The sequence below is a fragment of the Peromyscus maniculatus genome, chromosome 19 (assembly GCF_049852395.1).
Source record: "Peromyscus maniculatus bairdii isolate BWxNUB_F1_BW_parent chromosome 19, HU_Pman_BW_mat_3.1, whole genome shotgun sequence".
In the NCBI taxonomy this organism is placed as follows: Eukaryota; Metazoa; Chordata; class Mammalia; order Rodentia; family Cricetidae; genus Peromyscus; species Peromyscus maniculatus.
Genome location: NC_134870.1, coordinates 29225864 through 29247457, shown reverse-complemented (window position 1 = coordinate 29247457; position 21594 = coordinate 29225864). Strand labels below are relative to the sequence as shown.

General features: G+C 41.6%; 1 non-coding gene across 1 annotated transcript; it reads left to right on the top strand.

The window, feature by feature from the left end:
• Positions 1-15981: 15981 nt before the first annotated feature.
• On the top strand, positions 15982-16067 carry Trnastop-uca (transfer RNA opal suppressor (anticodon UCA)). Its single transcript has one exon. It is a non-coding gene; the product is annotated as a tRNA-Sec (tRNA).
• The last annotated feature ends 5527 nt before the right edge of the window (positions 16068-21594 follow it).

The following is a 21594-nucleotide window of genomic DNA, read 5'->3' as shown; positions in this document are numbered from 1 at the left end:
ATATTTTGACTGCATACATATATCTGCGTGAGTGTGTTGAATCCCCTGAAACTGGATTGGAGCTGCCATGTGGGTACTGGGAATTGAACCCAGTATCTTTGGAAGAGCAGCCAGTGCTCTTAACCCCTGAACTATCTTTCTAGCTCATTATTCACTTTCTATAAGGAATTTTTAATTTCCTTCTAAAGGACCTCTATCATCTTCATAAAATTATTTTTAAGGTTGTTTTCTTGTGGTTTATCTGTGTAGGAATGTTCAGGTCTTGCTGTCATAAGATAGCTGGGTTCTGGTTGTGCCATATTGCCCTTTCTGTTAATGATTGTGTTGCTGTGGGATGTTCTATATGGCAAATGTGTTGTTCTGATTGGTCAGTAAATAAAATACTGATTGGCCAGTGGCTAGGCAGGAAGTATAGGCGGGACTAACAGAGAGGAGAAAAGAAAGAACAGGAAGGCAGAAGGAGTCACTGCTAGCCGCCTCCAGGACAAGCAGAATGTCAAGACACCGGTAAGCCATGAGCCACATGGCAAGGTATAGATTTATGGAAATAGATTAATTTAAGCTATAAGAACAGTTAGCAAGAAGCCTGCCACAGTCATACAGTTTGTAAGCAATATAAGTCTCTGTGTTTACTTGGTTGGGTCTGAGTGGATGAGGGACTGGCGGGTGAGAGAGATTTGTCCTGATTGTGGGCCAGGCAGGAAAACTCTAGCTACATTGTGTTCTTACATTGGTATTTAGGCATTTGGATTTGGGATGATTATAGGCCTCGGTGTTACTCTCTGTGTTTGTCTTTGTTGGATGTATGTTTTGTTCCTTGGTTTCTGTTTCCTCTGGTCTTCCGGCCTAAGTGGCCAAGGGTTCTGGTGACTGATGAGTCTTCAGGTCTCTGCTGGGATTTTGGGGTCCTTGGATCCCTAGATCTGGCCTGGCCTCCAGTAAAGCCTGAATCTTCTTCTGAAGTTGTAGGTAGTAATATGGAGCCCAGATGAGTGGGTGCAGTCTGAGATTGTATGGTGGGCTTTAAGGAGTGTTATCCAGCAGTAGGCAGTGTCTTACCTGGGGTACCTACCACCAGCCTGGTGGGACTATGGGCAAGGGGGAGGGCCATGGGATGTGCCCTGGACATTGGGGTCTGAGGATTGTGCAGCTTAGCAGGGAGGTAGGTCACTTACCTGTCCTTCTGATGGATGTGGACTGTGCCTGGGCCTATGGAGTCTGCTGGAGTTGTGGGGAAGGGCTGGCCATGGGGAGGATGATGAAGTGGGAGTGGTTGGGCAGTGGAGTATGTCTTAGGGAACAGAATGCAGTGGGTTATGGCAGTCCAGCTGGCAGGTGGGTCACCCATCCTCTCGTGTTGACTGGTGAGGACCGCACCAGAGCAGCGGAATTCCACTGCAGTTGGGGGTAGTGTTGAGAGGGTTGGGGGATGAGCCCTGGGGATCTGGGTCTGGAGAGTGGGGCAACTCTGCTGTGAGGCAGGTCACTTACCTGTTCTTCTAACTGATATGAACTGTACCTGGGTCTATGGAGTCTACTGGGGTTGTGGGGAAGGGTTGACCATGGGGAGGATAATGAGGTGGGAGGGTTTGGGTGGAGGAGTGGGTCTTGGGGAAACAGAATCCAGAGGGTGGTGGCAGTCCAGCTGGCAGGTAAGTCACTCACTGGATCATCAACTGGTCACAGCCAATGCTCTTAACTGCTGGACTACCTCTCCAGCCCTCATGTTATGGGGATTTTAAAAATAATTTATATATATATATATATATATATATATATATATATATATATTCTACATATATATGACTATTGTGTCTATATTTATATTAATGTGCACTACGTGCATGCCTGGTGCCTGTGGAAATAAAAAGAAGGTATAATCTTCCTGGAGCTGGAGTTATGGACAATAGTGAACTATCATGTGCAGTTGGGAACAAAAATGAGCTGTTTGTAAGAGCAGAAAGTGCTCTTCACTTCTGAAACATCTCTCCAGCACCTGTTATGGGGCTTTGATGGCAGTGTTTCCATAAAGCTTTGATGTGTTTAAAACTTGCTTGGCAGATTATGAAGTTTTCATAGGTGATCAGATCATGTGATAGTCAAGAATGATTGTCGAATTATGGGAATTTAAACCGCTATGGAAGCATCTGAAAATGTCTGTAAGAGTTTCTGGGTTAGGTTAATTGTGATAGGCAGACACACTCTAAATGTGGTTGGCACCATTCCATGGCCTGGGGTCCTGGGGTGAACAAAATGAGAGAGACAGCCAATCACCAGTTATCAGTTGACTGAAGTTACTGCTGCCATGACTTCCTCACTGTGATGAGCATACCTTTGAATTGTGAGCCCAGATAAACCCATATGTTGTGGATTAGAAGTGGAATGTGCCTCATGGACTCCTGGCCTTGAACACTTGATCCGCAGCTGGTGGCACCATTTGGGAATTTGAAGTAGAGCCTTGATGGAAGAAGTGGGTCGCTGGGAGTGGTTTTTGATATTTTGTAGCCCAGCTGTACTTCCTATTCACCCTCTGCTTCCTGACTGGCAATTCAGCGTGGACAGCTGCCTCCTGTGCTGCTGTCGTTCCTTCTCTCCTGAGATGGACAGTATCCCTTCTGCTGTGGAATGTCCTTCTGTATGCTGTGGATGAGTGTTGCTGATTGGTTGATAAATAAAATGCTGATTGGCCAGTAGCCAGACAGGAAGTATAGGTGGGATAAGCAGACAAGGAGAATTCTGGGAAGAGGAAGGGCTGAGTCAGGAGTCACCAGTCAGACACAGAGGAGGCAAGATGACAAGGCAGAACTGAGAAAAGGTACCAGGCCACGTGGCTAAACATAGATAAGAATTATGGGTTAATTTAAGTGTAAGAGCTAGTCAGTAGTAAGCCTGAGCTAATGTCCAAGCAGTTAAATTAATATAAATTTCTGTGTGATTATTTTATAAGAGGCTGTTGGATTGTGGGTGAGTTCCAGGCCAGCGAGGGCTACCTAGAGAACCCCTGTCCTCCCTTCTGTTCTGTGCTAGTTCTGTGGGATGTTATGAACTAGCGGACTCCTTGTGATTTATGCCAGAGTTTTCATGGGGCAGTATTTCTCAATCAGGGTCTAGCTTTCTTTATTTCATTATCTGCTCACAAGAACTCTCAGTGAGTTTAGCCAAAACTCAAGAGAGACAGTAATGCATCAGCACCAGGTATATTGCTAGCATATAAACTACCCGCACATGTAGATGCTTTCTAGCACTTATTTATATTTGAAGATGGAGTGTCTGTCACACACAGTCAAGTTTAGATGAGTCATATAACATCTAGAGCCTTACAGGCAGCTCAGATCATACAATCATTTAGTTTTCCATAGTTAGATATTCAACCTCCACCATGGCCCAATATTAAGCTAGGGGCTATTTCATAGGGCTAGCATCTTTGGGAAGCAGATTCTGAGATAGTATATAGGATATTTACCATGGGATTCCTTTGGGATTAACATCTATACTGGTTAGTTAACTGTCAACTTGACCTAGAATCCCCTTGGAAAAGGATCTTTAAATTTTTAAAATATTAGATGTATTCTTTTTATGTGTGTTTTGCCTGCATGAATGTATGTGCACCATGTACACACTTTGTGTCTGAGAAAGTCAGAAGAAGGCATTAGATCCTCTAGAACTGGAATTACAGATGAGTGCTGGAAATAGAATCCGGGTTTCCTGCAAGAGTAACAAGTGCTCTCAACCACCAAGTCATTTCTCTGGGACCCTGGAAGGGAGACTTAATGGGGCAATTATCTGTATCATATTGGCCTGTGGGCATGTCTATGGGGGTTATCTTGATTGAGGTGTGAAGATACACTTCAAATGTGGTTAGCACCATCTTATGGGTTGGGCACTGAACTGTATGAAAGTGAGAAAAAAAAGCATCTGAGTATAAGTAGAGAGTAAGCAAGCAAGGATCTATGCATTCATTCTCTCTCTGCTCTTACCTGTGGATATAATACTTTATGCTCACACCTTGACTTTCATTCAATAATGGAGTGTAACATAGAATTGTAAGCTCTTTCTCTTGGAGTGGCTTTTTTGTCAGGATGATTTTTATCACAGCCACAGAACTAAAACTAGAACATTCGTGCCTAGGAGGTAACAGACAGGATTTAGGCAAACAGCAGAGGGCGCTCTAGAGCAAAAAAATCTCTTGACTTGTGTTGCATGAGGCCTGCGCTTTATATTCCTACTGTGGCAGCCATTGGATGTGGTCTGCTCCCAAGAAGGGTGTGATTTGATTCCACAGTTAACAGCTGAATGGTGCCTGCTGATAACACTTGTGGTACATTCAGCTGCACTCTCTGAAACAGCTCAGCACTGGAGGAAGATCTGAGTGGTGTATCTCCATGTCCACCTTCCCTGACACTCATCCTCTTCATATTTATTCAGGGAAAAATTCTTCATGATTCTCATAGACCTCTCTTCCTGGGAGAAACTTGGAAGAAACAGTGTGATTAAGATTACCCCCACTGGTCTCAGTGTTAAAACTGACAACCACCCTCTCCTCTCTCTGCCACCTAGTCTCCGTTTCTCCTTAATGTTCCTTAGCAAGTCTGCTGGTCAGAGTGGCTTATCTGATGGTGTAACCAACACCACCACCTTTGAGAGACCTCAGCCCTGGTCACCGTGTGTCATCGTGTCCTTCCCAATCTGGGACTGTTACGTTTATCCACTTGTGAACTAATTGGCAAGCATTTGCTGGGTGGGGCAGTTGAGCGTCATGTTTTCCTTTCTCCTGCTGTCATCCCTGCTTTTTTCCTGATAATCAAGACCAGGTCTCCTGCCAAATGCTGAGTCCTTTTCTCTCCTGCCACTCTAGTCATGTGAATCCCAAAGAACCGAGGCCACTGCGTTAGCCCATCCTATATCTGGAATTTTGCTATGTCTCTTCAGGAAAACTGTTTTCCCAGGCTGGAGAGATGGCTCAGCGGTTAAGAGCACTGGCTGCTCTTCCGGAGGTCCTGAGTTCAATTCCCAGCAACCTGCATGGTGGCTCACAACCATCTGTAATGAGATCTGGCACGCAGGGAGAACACTGTATATATAGTATGTAAATAAACCTTAAAAAAAACCTCTGTTTTCCCTTAGGAGTTAAGATTTCTTTTTTTGTTTGCTTGTTTGTTTTTTGTTTTTTGAGACAAGGTTTCTCTGTAGCTTTGAAGCCTGTCCTGGAACTTGCTCTATAGACCAGGCTGGCCTCAAACTCACAGAGATCCACCTGGCTCTGCCTCCCGAGTGCTGGGATTAAAGGCGTGTGCCACCACCACCTAGCATAATATTTCTAACTCTTTAAAGAGTTACAGAGATAATATCCACAAGTTCCTCAAGTGTGTCATTGGGATTATAGATAATGGGGGCCATTCCTGCCATTTAAAGGGTTTAATACTGCCTGGGTGGTAGTGGTGCACACCTTTAATCCCAGCACTCTGGAGGCAGAGGCAGGCGGATCTCTGTGAGTTCGAGGCCCACCTGGGCTACAGAGTGAGTTCCAGGAAAGGCACAAAGCTACACAGAGAAACCCTGTCTCAAAAAAAAGGTGGTTTAATGCTGATTTTTTTCCTGCTGACAGCATCAACACCTGGCTATGGGAATGTATCATACCCTTTCAGAATTTCACATATTCTTTGCCTCAACATCCCTGCAAGAAACTATGTGGACTCCTGCCGTACTATCAGGTACTTTAGTAAAAGGCTATTCCTTGTTATGAGCTACATTTCTTGCCCCCTCTGCCTGTGACTTAGTTACAAACACCCCAATGAAATCCTTTCCCGTATGCTGCTTGTATGCTCCTCACTGCCAATAAAAGCATTGCACGAAAGTTCCTACTCTACTGATGCTCTACCTGCTTGGTAAACATGTCCCTCCAGCACTCCCCTTGGGGTCCTTAATGTCACATTGTACCTTCCTTTCTAGAACCTCTGAGCACAGTAGTAGTTTAATTCCTATGCATCTCCTAGTAGAATTTCTCTAGTTGAGGTGGAGTGCTCACCCTTCAAGACACAAGAAGCAGCTGGCTCAGCCCTGGGAGGCAAGGCACACACATAGCTTCTGTCACTGCACTGTGCTCTCTTTGTTCGCATGTTCCCCAAGCCAGTAGTGGTCTGTTTAGTCTGACTTCAACTAAACAAGCCACCTTATCCACTTTGGTTTACGTTCCATGTATAACTTCTAGTGGCCATTAATTTTACCATGTAAATGTCATTGTATTTTGTATTGATACTCATGTTGGCCAACACAATTATGAGACAGAATTCCTTATATTCCAGTTTCCAGCATTCTAGGGTTTTTATCAGGGACCCAAGTCACTTACCATTAAATATGAAGCTACTTACATTGCAACCTTGTATGTTTTGGTCCATACAAGTAGATAACCAAGCTCATCCCATGAATCTCTGCTCAGCTTCATGGGGATTTACCAGCCAGTGAGGCTCTATTGTGGCTGACATTATTTTTTGTGTTGCACCCATACACCAAGCTGATCCACTCATAAATTAAATTGTTTCCCTCACTTCACCGTCAGCTGGTCACAGGGGTTCCCCTACATCAGGAGACACGAGATGGGGGATGTGCTGAGGAGGTGGTGCCAGTACAACAATACAATAACCATTCTTCGACCTTGTGTCCTCTGGTTCTTCTTGTGCTCAGTTCCATTTCTACCATACATACATTGGATTCTTTCTTGACATATCTTATCTTATGACTTGACAGTTCTACCAAACCCAGACCATGATAGGTAGTTTTACTCCCACAGCAGTTTGGTGTCTCCTGAAAAGGTGGCCTTTTCTCTATCAGGCCAAATAGTATACCCGGCTTTGTTTCTGCTTTTAGAATGGTCTTGATTTAGCACATTAGGATCTGAATTCTAAGTCTTCCCCTCAGAATTCCCATGAGCTTAACACAGCATCTTTTTTTTTTTTTTTTAACAATTCTTAGGACAAACACTGACAATTCCTAGGGAGAAAGATGCTTACCATGAAGCATGGATCTTCTTCAGCGCCCTGTACCACTTGAGATCCTTTCAAAATTGGCAGTCCTTTGTGTCACACGATATATAGGTCCAAACAGCATTTTCAGGTGTAGAACAATATTATCAGGTAGTATGCTTCCATTTTTGTGTTGGAAGATGAAAAATTTCAGCAAAATTGATATTTTACTTTGGATCCTACTTTTAATCCCTAGAGTCCTAAAAACTACCATTATGACATGCTGTTGATTATTAATACACTAACTCTAGTTTGAATAAAAAATGTCCCTCATAAGCCTAGGTATTTGAAAACTCAGTCCTCAGTTGGTGGTGCTATTTGGGGAGGTGGTGTAGTCTTGCTAGAGGAAGTACATCATTGGGGATGGGCTTTGAGAGTTCATAATCTCACTCCACTTCCAGCTTGCTCTCTCTGATTCCTATGTGTAGTTGAGATGTGGTCACTCAACTTCCTGCTCTTGCTTCCCTGCCATGATGGACTCTAACCCTCTCTAACCATAAACCAAAATAAACTTTTTTCCTTCTACAAGTTGCTCTTCATCATGGTATTTTATCCCAGCAACAGAAAGCTAATACAGCTCCTGATTTCAAATTCATGTATCCTACCAAGACCTGTAATATGCTAACTACATTTGTTTACCTAGACCAGTTAGCACTCACTGATAATTGTAACACTATACTAATGTTCAGAATATGCAGATCTCTTTGGATGGTAAAGGGAAAAGGAGATAACACAGGCAAAATTGGAATTGTGTGCTATTGTTCATTTCATGTAAATGCAAGTTGGTTTTGGTCCTCATTTCTGATAGGAAAATAATTCATCTCCCAAATCAGTGGCTATGTACCATATAGCTAGCAAAGGTACTACATATTCCCTGAAAACTGTGTTAGGGCTAACACTCAGTTCAGTTTGTAGCAGTCTGTTGTAATCCTAATGAGTTTATTTGGCTTCTGCAGAGAAATAAAATGAAGACTACAGTCACTAAACAGATCAGTAAGAGTGGTGGTAATTTTATTTTTTGCTATGCCCCAGGATATGATATCAGTTTTGATTTTTTTCTAGTTGGGGGGATTTTAGAGACTTCTATTTACCCCCATCACAATAATCCTTAATTTAGACAAATGGGGTATTATTGTCTATTAAGATTTGTGGGGGTCTCTATAACTGCCATGCCAAGCAGAAAAATGATTCACAGGGGCAAGAAATTAGCTCTGTTCAACAGGATTCAGTAGCCAAAGTTGGTTCAAACTTTGGGAGTCTGACACCAAGTAGTTTATTTGCATATTTAAGCATAGCACAATTTGGTGAAAACTTCTCTGGTAATAATTAACTCAATCTCATGTGCATAATAAAGCTTAAGAGTGACTACATTATGCCAGGTGATGGTGGTGCTGGCAGTGGCAGTGGCAGACACCTTTAATCCCAGCACTAGGGAGGCAGAGCCAGGTGGATCTCTGTGAATTTGAGGACAGCTTGGTCTACAGATTGAGATCCAGGACAGGCATCAAAACTACACAGAGAAACCCTGTCTCAACTCCCCCCCACCAAAAAAAAAATAGTGACTACATTGAAACTCTTTATAAAGTACATGTCTATATTCCATAAAGATGGGTTCTATAGATTGACAAGTTCATGATAAAGATCTGAGGGAGAAGCTGATGTGGTCTTGACCATACAGATATCTCAAAGGTCATCAGGTTATATTAAACACATTGGCTCCCAGCTCTCTGGGTGGATAACAGGTTATGAATCACTCCATTTGAAGGAACAACCCTGTGTATTTAGCAACCCTGGTTTCTCTAGTGCTTATCTGTGAGGACAAGAGCTTCTATGCCTCCCACAAGCAATGTCTACTCCAGGGCCTGGAGTGATGGATCAACAGTTAAGAGCACTTACTGCTCTTGCAGAGGACCTAGATTTGGTTCTCAGCATCTATATGGTGGCTCACAACTATCTGTAACCCCAATTTCAGGGTTTCTGTTGCCTTATTCTGGCTTCCATATGCACCAGACATTCACATGGTGCGCATACATACATGCAGGTAAACACACTCATACACGTAAAATTAAAAATAAATATATTAAGAAAGAATGGATACTCAAATTATAGTTTTGGAAACCAAACAAATGGCTACTAGGCAAGTCTTATATTTTCGTGATACACCATGAACTGGACTTTGAACAGGAGTTCACTTTTTGACTGATCCCTAATAACTCTCTTATAAAAGGATCTAAGATACTTTAGACCTCTGTCTCAGTGTCAGCCAGCTTTATGTCTAATAGTCCTGGAAATGTTTAGACATTCCACTTTTCTTTGTGAATTGTTTCCTTTGTAAATTCCTTTAGGTTCTTTGGGAGGATAGGCTAAGGGAATCATTTGTATGTGCACTCACCATAATGTCCAGAGTATCCAGAGCCCATTTTCTTCAAGTCAAGTCCCTCTTCAAATGATGGGTTTTGATATGAAAACAAGCTGAAGAAGGAAACTGGGCAAGCAGATAGGAGTTTTGTTTGAACATCCTTTAAACCTCAGAATCAACCATTTTCTTTAACAGTTCAAGTTGTTTATTACACAACTATCATAAGAGACAATGATCTCTAGAACCCTCTGAAAATAAAGAACACATAGATACCACCTGAACTTTACCAACGATGAAAGCTGCATCTCTGAATTTTGATGATTGCTGTTGCCTGACTCCACAGTATTGTTTCCACTGCCATCATTGAGCCGAATTCTAAAGTGATGTCTCCTACTATTATCCCTGATCTGTGGAGAATAGCCATTACTGAATTCTTTGATAATATCTTTGCCCTTCTTCTATCTGCCTTGCTGACTGACTTGGGACTAGTTGACCCTTGGATCATTTAATGGATCACAATCATCTGGTAGATCTTCTTGTTGCATAGAAGTGATTGTTCTTTCTTTTTTTTTGTATTTATTTTACAATACTATTCAGTTTTACATAACAGCCACAGATTCCCTTGTTCTCTCCCTTCCTGTCCCCCTCCCCTTCCCCTCAGCCCACCCCTCATTCCCACCTCCTCCAGATCAAGGTCTTCCCTGAGGACTGGGATTGACCTGCTAGACTCAGTCCAGGCAGGTCCAGTCCCCTCCTCCCAGATTGAGCCAAGCGTCCCTGCATATGTCCCAGGTTTCAAACAGCCAACTCATGTAATGAGCCCAGGACCTGGTACCACTGCCTAGATGCCTCCCAAACAGATCAAGCCAATCAACTGTCTCACCTATTCAGAGGGCCTGATCCAGTTGGGGGCTCCTCAGCCTTTGGTTCATAGTTCATGTGTTTCCATTCATTTGGTTATTTGTCCCTGTGCTTTATCCAACCTTGGTTTCAACAATTCTCGCTCATATAAACCCTCCTCTTTTTCACTAATTAGACTCCCAGTGCTCCACCAGGGGCCTAGCCGTGGATGTCTGCATCCAGATTCCTCAGTCCTTGGATGGGGTTTCTGGCACAACTATTAGGGTGTTTGGCCATCCCATCACCAGAGTAGGTCAGTCCCGGCTGTCTCTCGACCATTGCCAGCAGTCTTTTGTGGGGGTATCTTTGTGGATTTCTGTGGGCCTCTTTAGCTCTTTGTTTCTTCCTTTTCTCATGTGGTCTTCATTTACCATGGTCTCCTATTCCTTGTTCTCCCTCTCTTTTCTTGATCCAGCTAGGATCTCCCGATCTCTTTCCCTCGACCCTCGCCCTTCATTGCTCCCACTCATGTCCAGGCTGTTCATGTAGATCTCGTCCATTTCTCCGTGTCTTTCTTGGGGTCCCGTTTTCCAGGTAGCCTCACTGGTGATGTGAGTAGCAGTCCAGTCATCCTTGTTCCACATCTAGCATCTTCCTATGAGTGAGTACATACAATATTTGTCTTTCTGAGTCTGGGTTACCTCACTCAGGATGATTTTTTCTAGATCCATCCATTTGTCTGCAAACCTCATGATGTCATTTTTTCTCTGCTGAGTAGTATTCCATTGTGTATATGTGCCACAATTTATTTATCCATTCTTCAGTTGAAGGACATCTAGGTTGTTTCCAGGTTTTGGCTATTACAAACAATGCTAATATGAACATAGCTGATCAAGTGCTCTTGTGGTATGATTGAGCATTTCTTGGGTATATGCCCATGAGTGGTATAGCTGGATCTTGGGAGAGATTGATTCCCAATTTTCTAAGAAAGCGCCATATTGATTTCCAAAGTGGTTGTACAAGCTTGCATTCCCACCAGCAGTGGAGGAGAGTTCCCCTAGTTCCACATCCTCTCCAGCATAAAGTGTCTTCAGTGTTTTTGATCTTAGCCATTCTGACAGGCGTGAGGTGGTATCTCAGAGTTGTTTTGATTTGCATTTCCCTGATGATTAGGGATGTTGAGCAATTCATTAAATGTCTTTCAGCCATTTGAGTTTCCTCTGTTGAGAATTCTCTGTTTAGTTCTAAAGCCCATTTCTCAATTGGACTGTTGGTCATTTTGATGTCTAATTTCTTGAGTTCCTTATATATTCTGGATATCAGTCCTCTGTCACATGCCTCCATAAGATCAGGCTCTAGCCAAGCTAGTAGGACATTTTCTTCTTAATTAGTGATTGATAAGGGAGGACCCAGATCATTGTGGGTGGTGCTATCCCTGGGATGGTGGCCTGGGTTCCATAAGAAAGCAGATTGAGCAAGCCATGGCAAGCAAGCTTATAAGCAGCACCCCTCCATGGCCTCTACATCAGCTCCTGCCTCTAGGTTCCTGCCCTGTTTGAATTCCTGTCCTAAATTCCTTCAGTGATGAACTACAATGTAGAAATATGATAAACCAAACAAATAATTCAAATAAACCCTTCCTCCTCCAAGTTGCTTTGGTCATGTTATTTCATCATGACAATAATAACCTTAACTAAGACAATAGTTCTCCAATTTCTGATAGATTGCAACAGTTAATATAGTCTCTTCCAGCAGCAATGTTGTAGGAATTTAGCAGAGTTGCTGTGTCTGGGGTAGACATTAGAATGAACAGCTGTATTCTAGAAGTACTTTGACTTTGAAGAATCATTGTGGTAAACAGTAAAGAATCCTTGTGGAAAACAGGGATGGATCATTTCCCATGATTTATAGAATTGTTTTATTGAGGGGGCATTGCAGCCATCCCATGACTTTGGTCTAAAAACAAAAACAAACAAACAAACAAACAAACAAAACAAACACACCTCACGCACACCTGAGGCTCCTGTGTTATTGTGTATTGTAAACTATACACAATAAAGGACTAAAGTCACGAGGGCCATGTGGTGCTTTCCTTAGTAGGACATGTAAATTAGATTAGGGACCTTGGTATGAGGAAACACTGTGTAACAATCTGTAAGCATTCTGTTTTATGGCTGTTCCGTGTTCAGTTCCTCAGGGAGGCTGGACCTTCCTGCTGCCACTTAGGCCTTAAAATTTCATCTTGGAGTGCCTTCTTTCTTCAACCAACCTATGATACACAGAGTACCTTGACACAGCAGAATTTTCTGTTTGAATTCGCCACTAGTTAAAGTCTTAATAATTGATTGTTTTAAGGTTTTAATTTTTATGCATAGTATGATTGCAAAACAGTATTTTAAATTAATTTCCTCTATATATCTGCTTCTTTGTAACATAATCCTTTATTGATTCTTTGAGGATTTCACATCATGCACTCCAATCCCACTCACCTCCCAGTCCCTTCATATCCACCCCTCATCACTGCAGCATGCCCTCCCAAGAAAACCCAAAAAGAAAAAAATTAATTAAAAACAAAACAAGAAAAACAACACCTCACCCATCCATCTTCCCCAACACCTCTTCATTCATCCTAGTGGCACTGGAAGCACCAGTGTGTCCAGGGTGTTAGTGTGTCCAATCTGCCACACCTGCAAATGTTCATTGCAATGAGTCACTGGTCAAGTTCAAGGCCTCTGGCCTCTGGCACACCATTATCACTGGACCCTCACTAAAACTCCTCTCAGATATTCTGCTGTTGCCCCAAGTCATGGAGATCCTTTGGCTGTTGTTCTACAGGACCAGTCCCTTCACATGCTCTGGTAGGTCATAGATGGGGTAGATGTTAGGGTGGGCCAACCCAAGGCCCAAGATGTGGGCCTTGGTGGTAGCTGAGCTGGTCAGTCCTGAATGCTGTGACCATCCTGCTCAGGGGAGGAGTGGAGCCAGCTCTCCTGTGCCCATGCCATTGGGGCCAGCTCTTCTACACCTATGGTGAAGGGTGGGGCTATCTCTCCCAAGTGCAGGGACCAGCTCTCCTATGAGGGGCAGGGCCAGCTCTATTGTTGAAGTGTCCAGCAAGGGTAGGGCCAGCTATCCCAGGGATAGTGAAGGGAGGGGCAGGCTCAGCATGGCCCTGGAATTTCAATACACATGGTTTCTATGGCCCCCAGTGCTAACACACCTATGGACATCAACCCAGACCCTGGCTGCTACAGGACCATGGACTCAGACATGGCCCCAGACAGCAGCTCAGGCCTGGACATCACCATGGCCTCTGGTGGCAGCACAGGCCACCCAGATCAGCATCGACTGGGTGGCAGCATGGTCCTTGGACACCTTAAAAATTGACCTTTTTGCATTGAGTTAGGATCTGTATTCTTCCTATCATTTTACTTTATTCACCTGCTTGGCAAATAGTGACCCAGTTTGAGAACTGTATATTATCATCTGTTTTACAAGAGTACCTCTGTCATATATGTGTCTGGGACCCAAATTTTGAGATGAACTTTGGTGAAGGATGTTTGTTAGGTTGTGCTCCTGGGATTTCTACCCATGAAGTGGAAGGAGGAGAAAACACAACTATGACATGATCTTTACAATAAACTAGCTAACCCATCAATAACTCACAAGTTAAATCTGACCAGCAGAGTTATTCCACATTTGGCCCCACATGGTTGGGACTTTATATATTTTTCTGGTCAGCCATTAGTAGGGTACTCCATGAAGGGCATGACCTTGGGTGATAGATATGCAGAACTGAGTGCAACTCTGAGGGTCTGCAGTTGAACCTTGCCTGATGATAACGTTCCCATGACTTCAGTTGAAAAGGTCATCCTTGAGAAACCCTGTCTTGAAAAACCAAAAAAAAGGTCATCCTTGAAAACAAATGGAGCAACATATCTCCAAAGTTCATTAAAAATATTTTAAATATATTTTATTGTGAAATAACTTTTGACACAAAACATTTATAACTATAGTACAAAAAGGTTTCATTCATCATTTATTTAACTTGTTCAAATGTTAACATTTTATGTAAGATGGAAAAGGAAACTACTGACACTATTAAGTCAAATCCACATTAGTAATTCAGATTTTGTATGTTGCTTTTATTATGTTTAGGTATGTTCCTTGTATCTCTGATCTCTCCAAGATCTTTATCATGAAGGGGTAATTGGATTTTGTAAAAGAATTTTTTCAGCATCTAATGAGATGATCATGTGTTTTTTTTCTGTCAGATTGTTTATATGGTGTATTACATTGACAGATTTTCATATGTTGAGCCATCCCTCAACATATGAAGTCTACCTGATCATGGTAGATGATTTTTTCCCCCAATGTGTTCTTGGATTCAGTTTGTGAGTATTTTATTGAGTATTTTTGCATCAATGTTCATGAGGGAGATTGGTCTGTAATTCTCTTTCTTTGTTGTGTTTTGTGTGGTTTGAGTATCAGGGTAACTGTAGCCTCCTAGAAAGAATTTGACAATGTTACTTCTACTTCGATTGTGTGGAACAATTTCAGGAGTATTGGTATTAGCTCTTCTTTGAAATTCTGGTAGAATTCTGTGCTGAAACCATTTGGCTCTGGGTTTTTTTTGGTTGAGAGACTTTAAATGACTAATTTTACTTCCTTAGGTGTAATAGATCTATTTAAATTGTTTATCTGGTCTTGATTTGTGGTACCTATCAAGAAAATTGTCCATTTCTTTTAGATTTCCCAATTTTGTGGAGTACAGGTTTTTTGAAGTATGACCTGATGATTCTCTGGATTTCCTCAGTATCTGTTGTTATATCTCCTTTTCATTTCTGATTTTGTTAATTTGGATATTCTCTCTCTGCCTTTTGGTTAGTTTGGATAAGGGTTTGTCTATCTTGTTGATTTTCTCAAAGAACCAACTCTTTGTTTCATTGGTTCTTTATATTGATCTCTTTGTTTCTATTTTATTGGTTTCAACATTGAGTTTGATTTCCTGAAATCTACTTCACCTGAGAGAGTTTGCTTCTTTTTGTTCTAGATCTTTCAGGTGTGCTGTTAAGTCATTAGTATGAGATTTCTCCAAATTCTTTTTGTAGGCCCTTAGTACTATGAACTTTCCTCTTAGCACTGCTTTCATTGTGTCCCATATGTTTGGGTATGTTGTGCATTCATTGTCATTGGATTCTAGGAAGTGTTTAATTTCTTTCTTCATTTCTCCCTTGATCCAGTGGTGATTCAGTTGAGTGTTCAGTTTCCATGAGTTTGTAAGCTTTCTGTATTTTGTGTTGTTGAATTCTAACTTTATCCCATGGTGACCTGATAAGATACATAATGTTATTGCAATTTTTTGTATCTGTTGAGATTTGCTTTGTGACTGAGTATGTGATCAATTTTAGATGTTCCATGAGGTGTTGAGAAGAAGGTATATTCTGTTTTTGTTTGGGTGAAATGTTTTGTAGATATCTGTTAAGTCCATTTGAGTCATAAAATCTGTTAATTCCATTATTTCTCTGTTAAGTTTCTGTCTGGAAGATCTGTCCATTGGTGAGAGTGGGGTGTTGAAGTCTCCCACTATTAGAGTGTAGGGTTTGATGTGTGATTTAAGCTTTAGTAATATTTCTTTCACAAACATGGGTGCTCTTCTATTTGGGGCATATATGTTCAGAACTGAGACTTCATCTTGATGGTTTTTTTCCTTTGATGAATATGAAATGTCCTTCTCCATCTTTCTGATTAGTTTTCTTTGAAGTCTTTTGATCCTCAGTGGTCTGGGGTGCAGGCTTCAAACCTGTAGCTGTTTAGCAACAGAGTGGTTCAATTCCACCTTTCGGGTGCCAGTTGCCCCGCCTGCAGGGCTTCAACGGGTTCTCGACCACCCTAAGGAGGGACTGTAGGGACAGGAGATACAAAGGAAAAGACACCAAGTCTAGATTCTGATCAAGGTGCTACTTTATTTCCCTTCCAAAAAGGTTTATATAGTTCCGCAGGGTAGGGGGAGCAAGAAGCTGTCATCTGCATAAGGTGGGGCAAGCTAACAGGATGTTTGTATAGGATGTTTACAGGGTGAAAGGGTCAAGGGCTCTGACTCAATGTCCTGTTGCTAGGCAACCTGACTGTAAGATGATCTAGTTTCCTGTCTTATCGGGGGTCTGTATTTTTCCACTAGCTAGAGATTCTGTCCTTGTCCCTGACAGTCTTTTTTGTTAGATATTAGCATAGCTACACTAGCTTGTTTCTTAGGTCCATTTGATTGGAAAATATTTTCTCAACCCTTTACTCTGAGGTAATGTCTGTCTTTGAAGTTGAGGTGTGTTTCTTGTATACAGCAGAAGGATGAATCCTGTTTTCATATCCATACTGTTAACCTGTCTTTTTATATGCAAATTGAGTTCATTGATATTAAGAGATATTAGTGACCAGTGATTGTTAATTCCTGTTATTTTTTGGTTTTATTGTTGTTGTTGGTAGTGTGTGTGTGTGTGTGTGTGTGTGTGTTTCTCTTCTTTGGGATTTGCTGGTGTGAGATTATCTATTGTCTGCGTTTTTGTGGGTGCAGCTCACTTCCTTGGGTTGGCATTTTCCTTCTAGTACTTTCTGTAGGGCTAGATTTGTGGATAGGTATTGTTTAAATCTGGTTTTGTCCTGGAATATCTTGTTTTCTCCATCTGTGGTAATTAAAAGTTTTGTTGGGTATAGTATTCTAGGCTGGCATCCATGGTCTTTCATTGTCTGCAAAATGTGTGTTCAGGACCTTCTGGCTTTCAGAGTCTTCATTGAGAAGTCGGGTATAATTCTGATAGGTCTGCCTTTATATGCTAGTTGGCCTTTTTCCTTTTTTTCCTCCAAGACAGGGTTTCTCTGTGTAGTTTTTTGGTGCCTCACAGAGATCTGCCTGCCTCTGCCTCCCCAGTGCTGGGGTTAAAGGTGTGTGCCACCACTGCTTGGCTTTGAATCTTGATATTTTTTGAGACAGGGTTTCTCTGTGTAGCTTTGTGCCTTTCCCGGAACTCACTCTGTAGCCCAGGCTGGCCTCAAACTCACAGAGATCCACCTGGCTCTGCTTCCCGAGTGCTGGGATTAAAGGTGTGCGCTACCACTGCCCGGCTTCTTTTATTGCTCCTAATATTCTTTCTTTGTTCTGTATGTTTAGTGTTTTGATTATTATGTGGTGAGGAAACTTTTTTTTTGGTCCAGTCTATTTGGTGTTCTGTCAGCTTCTTGTATCTTCATAGGCATCTTCTTCTTTAGGTTGGGAAAATTTTCTTCTGTGATCTTGTTGAATGTATTTTCTGTGCCTTTGATCTAGAATTCTTCTCCTTCTTCTCTCCCTATTATTTTTAGGTTTGGTCTTTTCATGGTGTCCCTGATTTCCTGGATGTTTTGTGTTAAGAATTTGGTGGATTTAACATTTAACATTTTCTTTGACCTCCACCGTATCTTCAATGCCTACAATTCTCTTCCATCTCTTATATTCTGTTGGTTATGCTTGCATCTGTAATTTCTGTTCTCTTACTCAGATTTTTCATTTCCAGAATTCCCTCTATTTATGGTTTCTTTATTGACTCTATACCAAATTTCAAGTCTTAACTGTTTGCTTCACTTGTGTGGTTGTTTTTTATTGGCTTTCTTTAAGGGACTTATTGGATTTCTTCCAATTTTTTGTTTGTCTTTTCCTCAATTTTTAAAGGGAATTTACCATTTATTCTTTCAGGGCCTCTACCATCTTCATAAGGTTATTTTTAAGGTTGTTTTCTTCTACTTCATCTGGTTGGGGTGTTCAGGTATTATTGTTGTAAAACCACTAGGTTCTGGTGGTGTCATATTACTGTTTATGTTGTTGAATATATTCTTAGACTGCTGTCTACCCATCTAGGTTTGGGGTAGTTTCTTGTGATGTCTTAGTTGGATGGTTTTTTGTTCCTTTGTTATTTGTTTCCTTTATTGTCTTTTGGCCTGGATGGCCAATGGTTTGGGTAATTGGCTGGTTGTCAGGTCAAGTAGAGTTGTCATAGATGAGGTTTGGGGTTTGGGTGCCTAGATCCAGTATAGCATCTAGTTCTACTGGCAGGTGTGGGCTTTACATGTGCCTATGCAGTCTGTTCTTCCATCTGGTATAGGTTTTGCCTATTCCTGTTCTTCCAATCTGTGCATGTGGTGTTTGTACCTCTGGGGGCTGGTGATATTGCAGGGGGTGGTTGGTCAGGTGTGGGGAGGAGGATGGGTTAGGTGGGTTTGGGTGGTGGAGTGAGTCTTGTAGGTTACAGTGTCCAGTGTGTGGCAGTGGTGCTGGAGTAGCCTGCCCACAGGACTCTTATCTGTTGACTGGCTGCTGGGGCTGAGATGGGAGTGGGAGGGGCATGGGCTATGCCCTGGGGTTTAGGGCCTAGGTATTGGGGTAGTTTAGCTGGGAGAACCAGTTACTCACCTCTTCTTCCAGTTGGTGCAGGTGGGGCTTGTGCCTCAAGGGGCTGCTGATGTTGCAGTGGATGTTTGGCCAGGCAGAGGATGACAGGTTTGGTGGGTTTGGGTGGTGCAGTGGGTCTTGTAGGTTACAGAGACAAATGTCGGCATCAGTGGTGGAGTGGTCTGCCCAGGACTCTTACCTGCTGGCTGGCTCCATTTGAGATTCTCCTGCTGAGAGTTATCTCTTTAGATCTGTGCTCTGTTTTTAAATTGGATTATGTGGTTTGTTGATATTTTCTTCAGTTCTTTGTATATTTTAGAAATTCACCCTCTGTCAGATGTGGGGTTGGTGAAGAGCTTTCTCCATTCTGCAGGCTTCTGTTTTGTCCCATTGGCAGGTCCTTTGCCTTACAGAAACTTTTCAATTTCATGAGGTCCTATTTATTAATTGTTGATCTGAGTGCCTGTGCTATTGGTGTTCTGCTCAGGAAGTTGTATCCTGTGCCAGCTTGAGATTATTTCCCATCTTCCCCTCTATCAAGTCAAGTATATCTGGATTTTTTTTGGTTTTTTGAGACAAGGATTCTCTGTGTAGCTCTGGTTGTCCTGGAATTCACTCTTCAGACCAGGCTGGCCTTGAACTCATAGAGCTCTGCCTACTTCTGCATTCCTGAGTGTTGGGGTTAAAGGTGTGTGCCACCACTACCCGGTAGTGTGTCTGGATTTATGTTGAGGTCTTTGATTCACTTGGACCTTAGTTTTGTGCAGGGTGATAGATATGGATCTGTTTGCATTCTTCTACACGCTGACATCTAGTTAGACCAGCACCATTTGTTGAAGATGTTTTCTTTTTTCCATGGTATAGTTTTGACTTCTTTGTCAGAAATCAAGTGTCCATAGGTGTGTGGATTTACATCTGGGTCTTTGATTCAACTTCATTGATCTACCTGTCTGGTTTTAGACAGTACCATGAGGGTTTTATTACTATATCTCTGTAGTAGAGCTTGAAATCAGGGAAGGTGATACCTCTGGAAGTCCTTTTATTGTACAGAATTGTTTTGTTTTAGCTATCCTTTTTTTTTTTGCTTTTTCATATGAAGTTGGGTATTGTTCTTTCAAGGTCTGTAAAGAATTGTGTTGAAAATTTAATGGTGATTGCATTGAATCTGTAGATTGCTTTTTGGTAACATGGCCGTTTTTACTATGTTAATCCTACTGATTCATGAGCATGGGATGTCATTCCATCTTCTGATATCTTCTCCAATTTCTTTCTTCAAAAATGTGAAGTTCTTGTCATACATGTCTTTCACTTTCCTGGTTATAGTTACACCAAGATGTTTTATATTTTTTGAGGTTATGCTGAGTGGTGTTGATTCTCTGACTTCTTTCTCAGCCCATTTATCATTTGTTTATAGGAGGGAAACTGATTTTCTTATCTTGTTTCCAGCCACTTGACTAAGGGTATTTGTCGGCTGTAGGAGTTTCCTGGTAGAGTGTTTTGGGTCACTTATGTATACTATTACATCATCTGCTAATAGTGATACTTTGACTTCTTTCCAAATTGTATCCCCTTGATTTTCTTTAGTTGCCTTTCTGCTCTAGCTAGAACAGTAAGTACTATATTGAATTCGTATGGAGAGAGTGGACAACCTTGTCTTGTTCCTGATTTTAGTGGAATTGCTTTGAGTTTCTCTCCATTTACTTTGATGTTGGCAATAGGCTTTCTGTATATTGCTTTTGTTATGTTTAGGTATGTCCCTTGTATCACTGATCTCTTCAAGACTTTTAATATGAAGAGGTGTTGGATCTTGTCACAGATTTTAACATCTAATGAGATAATCATGTGGTTTTTCATTCAGTTTGTTTATATGGTGGACTACATTGACAGATTTTCAAATGTTGAACCATTCCTGCATCTCTGGGATGAAGCCTACTTGGTCATGGTGGATGATTTTTTTTATGTGTTCTTGGATTTGGTTTGACAGAATTTTATTATTTTTGCTTCAATGTTCATGAGTGAAATTGGTCTGTAATTCTCTTTGTTGCATCTTTGTGTGGTTTGGGTATCAGTGTGACTGTGGCCTCATAAAGAGAATTTGTGAATGTTCCTTCTATTTCTCTTGTGAAATAATTTGAGGAGTATTGGTATTAGCTTTTCTTTGAAAGTCTGGTAGAATTCTGCATTAAAATTATCTGGCCCAAGCCGGGAGGTGGTGGCGCACGCCTTTAATCCCAGCACTCGGGAGGCAGAGCCAGGCGGATTTCTGTGAGTTCGAGGCCAGCCTGGGCTACCAAGTGAGCTCCAGGAAAGGCACAAAGCTACGCAGAGAAACCCTGTCTCGAAAAACCAAAAAAAAAAAAAATTATCTGGCCCTTTTGGTTGGCAGACTTTTAATGAGTGCTTCCATTTCCTTAAGGATTATGGGCCTATTTAAATTGTTAATCTGATCTTAATTTAATTTTGGTAAGTGATATCTATCCAGAAATTTGTCCATTTCTTTTTTTGTATCTGTTGAGATTTAGTTTGAGATTGGTCAATTTTAGAGAAGGTTCCATGAAGTGTTGAGCAGAAGGTACATTCTTTTGTGTTTGGATGAAATGTTCTGTAGACACTGTTAGGCCCATTTGAGTCATAACATCTGTTAGTTTCATTATTTCTCTGTTTAGTTTAGGATGACCTGTCCATTGGTGAGAGTGGGGTGTTAAAGTCTCCTACTATTAGTGTGTGGGGTTCAATGTGTTATTTGAGCTTTAGTAATGTTTCTTTTACAATTGTGGGTGACCTATTTGGGGCATAGATATTCAAAATTGAGACATCATTTTGGTGGATTTTTCCTTTGATGAATATGAAATGTCCTTCTCAATCTTTTTTGATTACTTTTGGTTAGACGCCTATTTTGTTAGATATTAGGATAGTTATACCAGCTTGATTCTCAGGTCCATTTGATTGGAAAATCT